This window comes from Panthera uncia, chromosome C2 (genome assembly GCF_023721935.1).
Source record: "Panthera uncia isolate 11264 chromosome C2, Puncia_PCG_1.0, whole genome shotgun sequence".
In the NCBI taxonomy this organism is placed as follows: Eukaryota; Metazoa; Chordata; class Mammalia; order Carnivora; family Felidae; genus Panthera; species Panthera uncia.
In genome coordinates, this window is record NC_064810.1 from 119,618,604 (window position 1) to 119,625,249 (window position 6,646).

The window sequence follows — 6,646 nt, forward strand, 5'->3', positions numbered from 1 at the left end:
GGAGGCAAGTGGGCAAACATAAACAGAATTTTAAAGTTCTTAGTTGCTACTACTAGATGTTTGAGTCACCCCAATTCTCTTCTACCCCAGGGTGCCAGCACAGAGGCAGCTCCCCGAGGTTTGCAGTACAGAAGGATGAGACTGGGCAAGGAGAGGAGGAGGGAGGGACAAAGGAAGGGAGGGCAGGTGCATGGATGACCCAGCCCAGAGCACACACTGAAGGCTACCCCTGGCTGCAGGAACTACTCCTCAAGGCCCCTCCAAGTTTTTCAATGCCTTTTCAATCACTTATTTACATCCATGCTCCTGGGACTGCTCCTCTCTTCATTACTGATTGAACTGTAACCTTCCAAAAGCCCGGGGTTTCCCTAACCAAGGCCCAAGAACCTTCACAGCAGCCTTCTGGGGATGGAGGCTAGCAGGCTGGAGTCTGTGGTCCAGTTAAATAATCCTGACCCTCCTGCCTTTGGAACTCAGAGCAGACTCCACAATTCATTCCCGGTTCACAGGTGCCTCCTCGTGCGTGGCTGCCTTCCAGGATCTGCAGGTTGGTGGGGGAGGGGGGCTTCAGCAGGCCCTGTTCCATCTGCCAGGCTGCCCAACAGGTTCAAGAAGGGTGCCTGGGGCGGGGGGGGGGGGGGGCCTGGGTGGCTCAGTCAGTTGAGGGGCCATCTTTGGCTCAGGTCACGATCTTGAGGTTCATGAGTTTGAGCCCCACACTGGGCTCAATGCAGTCAGTGCCAAAGCTGTCAGTGCAGACCTTGCTTGGGATCCTCTGTTCCCAGCCAGCCCCCCCACCCCCTGTCCTTCCCTGCAGACGCACATGCTCTCTCAAAAATAAAATAAAAACATTTAAAACAAAGGTCCCTGGAAGGCTGCTTCTGTCAAAAGGCCCACTATCCTACCAGAAAGCAGCTGTTGCCTCTTCTTCACCCCTAAGTGCAGCACACGGACTCTGCCAGCTGCTTCTCCTTTGCCACTCTCTTGGGCTCTCTCCCTCAGTATCGCAGGTGTGAGGTGACTCCCCAGGGCCAACCCCAGCTTAATGTCACTCAAGCCATTTCCAAAGGGGCCCAGCACAACCCTCATTCAAAAACTTAAAATAGCTCTGCACTCTCACTGTGCTAAGTCCAGCTCTCAGCTGTCCTTCAAGGTTTTCTGGAAAGGTGAACAGTGAGCCCAACAAATCGTATTTCAGGCTACTGCGAGCTATTTTTCCTATCTCAGTGACTCTTCTCCTACTGGTAACCCCTATCCCAGAATGTGGGCATACATCCTTATCCACCAACCAAAAGCCCTGTCCCAAGGCAATGCCCTGGGGCTGAAGTCTACTCCTGCTATTTTTCCAGGACCCTGGATATTCTCCCATCCTTCTCCTTACCCACCTTGAGACTAGGCACCACTGCCCTCTCTCTCCCTCCCTCCTTGTCTCACTCACAAACCACAGGCATTAATTAAACCTCCTCTACAAAACAGATTTTTCATCTTCAGCGGCAGGAATTCTGGGTAGGAGCCAGGCTTGGAGACTGAGACAGTCTGGGGAAGAAAGATAAGCCCATGACAACCCTTCACCTGTGGGCAGTGCCGGTTCCCACATCCAAGTAACATTCTGAATGGCAGCCTTGCGGGATTCCTGAAAAAAGGTGGCACGGGGCATTCCCACCCCCTCCGCCTCTGGTCGTATTCTTCAGGGCCGGCCTTTGACAGAGGAAGAAGAGCTGGACTTTGCTGACCTGTTGGTGGGTAACAGCCACCTCCAACAAACAGAAACCCCATCCTAAACCACCAGCCCCAACAGAGCCACAAACCACATTGCCAGAAACTGCTCCCAGCTCTCCATGGGAAAGTTGGGGTGAACAGTACCCACTGGACTAAAGATGGTGCAATCTGAAGCGGCCGGCAGGGCTCTTCAAGCACTGCTTGGTCTCCCTGAGTGCTCCTTCCCATTATAGACATGGATGAGAGATGCGGCGGGGGGAGCTTCAGTCACAACTCAGGGCCCTACAGGTTAAGCTGCGAGGGCCTCACCCCTCAGCAAACAGCCTTAGCTCCCCAGAGTGCCCATCACCCCCTCACCCCAATTCTAGGCTGAGGACAGCTGATTTCCTTCACGGAAATTCTGGAGTCCCCACTGAGGTTAGAGACCCAGCTATCAGAGCCTGACCCATAAACCGAGTGCTCTGCTCCCAAATAAACACAAAAAGGAGTCTGTCTCCAGTGACAGGATGCATTTTTTAAAAAATTAATGAATTTAAGGACAATATTTTGAAAACAGTGCAGCACAATGGAAAAACAAGAGTCATGGACTCAGACTAGATTCAAGAGGGGGATCCATTTTGTTTACTACAGAAAACACTGAGTACCTATCACTTAGAGGGTGCCAGGCTGCGTGCTGACAGAGATGGTCCCCGCTGAAGGCATTCCTGGCTAGTGGGGCATCTGACAGTCAACAACTCACCACTGAACAGCATGATGAGGACTAAGAAGGTGCCCTCAGCAATTTGTGGGCACTTAGAGGGAGCCTACTGAGCCCCAGTGTGACCTTGGGCTAATTACTCATTAATTCACTCTTCAATGCTGAAAGAATATTGAGCTAATTACTATTCAGGCCAATCAATAGAAAAACAACAACAACAACAACAACAACAACAACAACAACTTATGGATACTGCAAGTTTCACAAATGCTCAGAGCCTTAGGCTTCAGAGACCCAGTGACCCATCCTGTCCCTGGTGCCCCACAGCAGCCTCCCAACCATTAGTGAGGGTGGACTGGCCAGGAGTTAATTCCTGAAAGAGAAGTATCCCCTATGTGTCCTTTCTCTGAAATGCGCAATTAATTTAAAACAAGACTTAAGGAAAGCCAGGAGAAGGGATGTGGGGAGATTCAGGCACTGGCTTTTCAGGCTGTAACCAGTGCATCTCCACCCCTCTCTAGGGAACACGAGGCTTTTCAAACCATCTGCTTTGAACTCTCTTCCCACAGATGTCCAGGCTGAGCACCAACACCTCCAAGGAGAAGGAACTGTTGCCAAGCTCCGTCTGCAGTCACGTCACGTTTGTAAGCCTAGGCTGGGCATGGTCTGCTCTATACTCGGGTTCACCGGGGGCCCTCCGCATCATAGGCAACAAATGTCCCCAAGTTATGAAGCCCTCTTGAGGCCCCCTTGGCCATCCACCCCACGCTTCCCCATTTGCATCGATCTAATTTCACATCTCTCCTGATTTTACTTTTTGAAAGCCTACAAAGCATCCTTGCCTTCCCACGAAGGCACTGGCCACTCAGGCGGTGAGAGCCTCGCTCCCCGGGGGGACCCCTTTACAGCCTCCGAACGCCCAGAGAAGCGGGAAAATATGGCTCCACGTCCTCCTGCACCGCTAATCCTTGAACCATCCACAGGTACAACTTGAAAGACCGCTGCTGCCACAAAGAAAGCAACCTGCTCTAAGCCAATTCCATTTCTGGTGTGTGACAAAGCCGGCTTCGTTATTAGATCGCTCCAGACGAGCAAAAGCAAGGCCGTGGGATCTGGAGCACGCAGCCCCAACCTCAGCACCCAGGCACGCCAGCCCGCGCGCGGAGCGGTTCCTCGGCGGGGCCCCGGGACTCCCGCAGGCGCCGGGCGCAGGCGGCTGCGGGGGTGCCAGCCTCACCCCCCGAGAAAGGCCGCGGAGAAGTTGCCGCCGCCTTCTCACCTGGAGACCAGCAGGTTCGAAGCGCCGCGGGAACCGGGATCCTGGGAGGTCCAGCTGGGGCTGGAATTAGGCGCAGGAGCGCGGGCGCCGGGCGGGAGCTGGTTGGAGGGGCGGGGACGCGGTGGAGGAAGGCGGGGCCGGAGGGGCGCCGGGCTGGAGGTGGAGGAAGCCCGAGGCAGCGGGTTTGAGGGAGGTGGGGGCGAGGGCTCGGGAGAGGGCGCCGGAATCCTTGGCAGAGTTAGAGGGTGCTGAAGCTTGGAGACAGGGGGCGGCGGGGCGGAGGCCGGGGTGGCCTGGGGGAGAAACAGCGAGTCGGGGGCTGGGGTTTGGGGAAGGAGCGGGAATGGAGGAGGAAGCTCAGTCGGGGGGTTCAGACCCGGTGCTCTGAAGCCCGCCCCAGCCCCACTCTCCCACCGGAGACTCAGTCCCGTCGTCCCGGCCTGGGCGCGTCCCGAGGATCCCCTCGGGCTCTCAACCCTGGGACGCCTGTCCGCTCCGAGCCTCCGCGCCGCTCAGCCCAAAAGACAACCAGCCGGGCCCCGGACCATTGCCACTCACCGTCCATGGTCCCGGCCCGGCTCCGGCTCCGGCTCCGCCGCTGCGCGCCCGGTTCGGCACTCGCCGCCTGCTCAGCCCTTTGCGGGGGGAGGCGAGGGCTGCGTGCACCGACCTCGGGGCAGCACAGCATGCCGCAGCGCCCCCTGCTGGCCCCGCCCCGCGCCGGGCGCCCTCGAGCTCCGCCCCGGAGACGCCGATGCGGGGCGGCCCCGGCGGGGAGAAGCGCGCGGAAGGGGTTGCGGAGGGGATGCTGACCCTGGAGGGCCAAAGAGCCCCCAGAGACAGGCCAGTCCACCAAGCTTCCGGCGTGCCTAAGCCACGGTCACGGGCACCGTGAGTGTACTGGGACCGCAGCCACATGCACACAGAGTCGCCGTGCGCCTCACAAAGCCGGACTTGGGATCAGACTACGCGGACGCACGCCTAGCCCGGGGTACACAGACTCGCCCCGGGTCCTAGTGTGGGTGCTTTTGGGCCTTGTGCCTGGCTAGGCACCGCCCCGATCCCGGTGCTGGGTTGGGCACGCGTGTTTGGGATCCTCCACCGCCGGGTCACTGCTGACGCGTGGACCCAAACCCACGGTTCTCGCCACCATGCCCCCGCCTCGTTCAGCCTTCCTCACGTTTCTCTTCCGGCACCGACCACATCCGGCCCTGTAGGTCAACTCTAGACCTGCGGCTGCTGGGTCTCAGGATGGCCTGCAGGCGTCCCGCAAGGCCTCTCTCTCACCTTCTCCCGACCCCGTGGCTTCCTAGGAGCGAGCTACTTGAAACTGATCTGTAACGCGCTGTTAGCCTCAAGGCATGCGGTTGAACTTGATGTGATAATGCATTCGTGGGGTCATTTCTTCCAATGTTGGCTTCCAGCTGGAGGGAATTTCTACACGATTTCTCTGTGGGTGATGATCTCACCAACTGTGACTGTCAGGCTTTTGGTGTCAATGACCCCTGTGTGCCCTAGCATAACTGGCCTTGAGCAAAATAGACACTGCTGTTTAACTATTTACTTTTGAGATGCACTTTCTGGAGGAGCTCATCACTTCGCCTCTTCTTTCACTCGTGTATTGAGGGCTCCTAAATCCACAGTACACCCAGATATCTTACCCATGTTTCTGCCTGCTCTCTGGTTTTCTGCTTAGAACTTCCTATCTCACATCAGCACTTCCTGCACCAAAGTCTTCTGTTCCAAGCTCTCAACCCCATCTACCTGTGTGGTCTCACCTTTCCATTCCCCTAGCCACTTAGGATGCCTTCCTCCCCTGAAGGCATTCTTCTCACCCTAGTCCCCTGATGCCCTGCTGTCCTGAGCTCCTTCCTGCCCTGACTGACACAACCCCTCCCAGTCATGAACCCGGGAGCGTGTACTGCTCACCACAAAATCTTTTCACTGTGCCTTCTCACTCTCCTCTGGCTCTCAGCCCACGCATTCACCTAACACTTCTCCTTTGGTCTACAGGCTCCTCCTTCTGACTGTCCTCCCACTGATTCCAGGCTCCACCTCTTTGCTGGCGCTGCCTCTCTATACCTTACTTGGGTTAGAGCCCTTTCTGCTGTCAGTGACAGATAATGCAATTCTCACTTGCTTAAACAAAGAAAGACTTTGGTTGACTTATGCGAATGAAAAGCCCAGGGCACTTCTGCCTCGTGTCTGGACTTATTTCCAGAGACTAAAGACTCCAGAGACTCTCCATTAGTCAGCTTTGCTTCTTTCCACAAGGAGACCCCAGCAGCCCGAGGCTCACAACCTCACAGCCGCCAAGTCCGGCAGAGAAATAGCTTCTCTTTGCCAGCCATACCAACAAGCCCTGGGCCTGACTCCGATTGCCAGGAGTCGGTCACCTGTCCATCCTGTTCTCCCAGCCACTGTGGGAAGTTGGTTTCCTCTCTCTTTCAGCTACCTTCTCACCCCCCACAGGGAACATCTGGGTGCTTCTGGATCCTTTCTCTGTCACAGGAGGACTAAGGGTGACTCGGGCATCTTCTGGAGCCATTTCCCATTAAATATGTCACACAACCACTTCACTTTGTTACAGCCCTCCTGTGTTGGCACAGGGCATTCTGGGGCAGAGTTCCAAACAGGAAGTGGGCACTGGCTCTCTTCGCTTTCAGCTTTCTTCTCAACCTGCTGGGATTTCTGTTGTACTCTACCCCTTCCTAAGCCAAGACATGGCACAGAGGTGGCTTTGGGCCCCTCAGGGAACTGGGCACCATACTCTTCCCTAGACCCATCCTCTCCAGTCTCTTTGCTCACATTGCCATTTCCCTGAGGGCTTCTATGCTACCTTCCATTCTGGAGGAGGTATCCCCCTCCTCGTCCCTATGGACTTTAGGTTCAGAGTGGTATCCACGCTGCCCTGCTTCTAGGACAATAACACCTCATGGCTGAGCCACAAG

At 56.2% G+C, this 6,646-nt stretch overlaps 1 protein-coding gene across 2 annotated transcripts in view; it reads right to left on the minus strand.

Moving 5' to 3' along the window:
• Positions 1–4,414, minus strand: part of PXYLP1 (2-phosphoxylose phosphatase 1) — a 70,633-nt gene extending 66,219 nt beyond the window's left edge. The window contains exon 1 of one of the 2 annotated variants that reach the window (XM_049629759.1): positions 4,254–4,414. The gene's annotated coding sequence lies outside the window, so the exon portion shown is untranslated. Of the gene's footprint in view, positions 1–3,695; positions 3,945–4,253 lie in introns of those variants that run through there. The other variant, XM_049629760.1, reaches the window with a different exon arrangement.
• Positions 4,415–6,646: the final 2,232 nt, after the last annotated feature.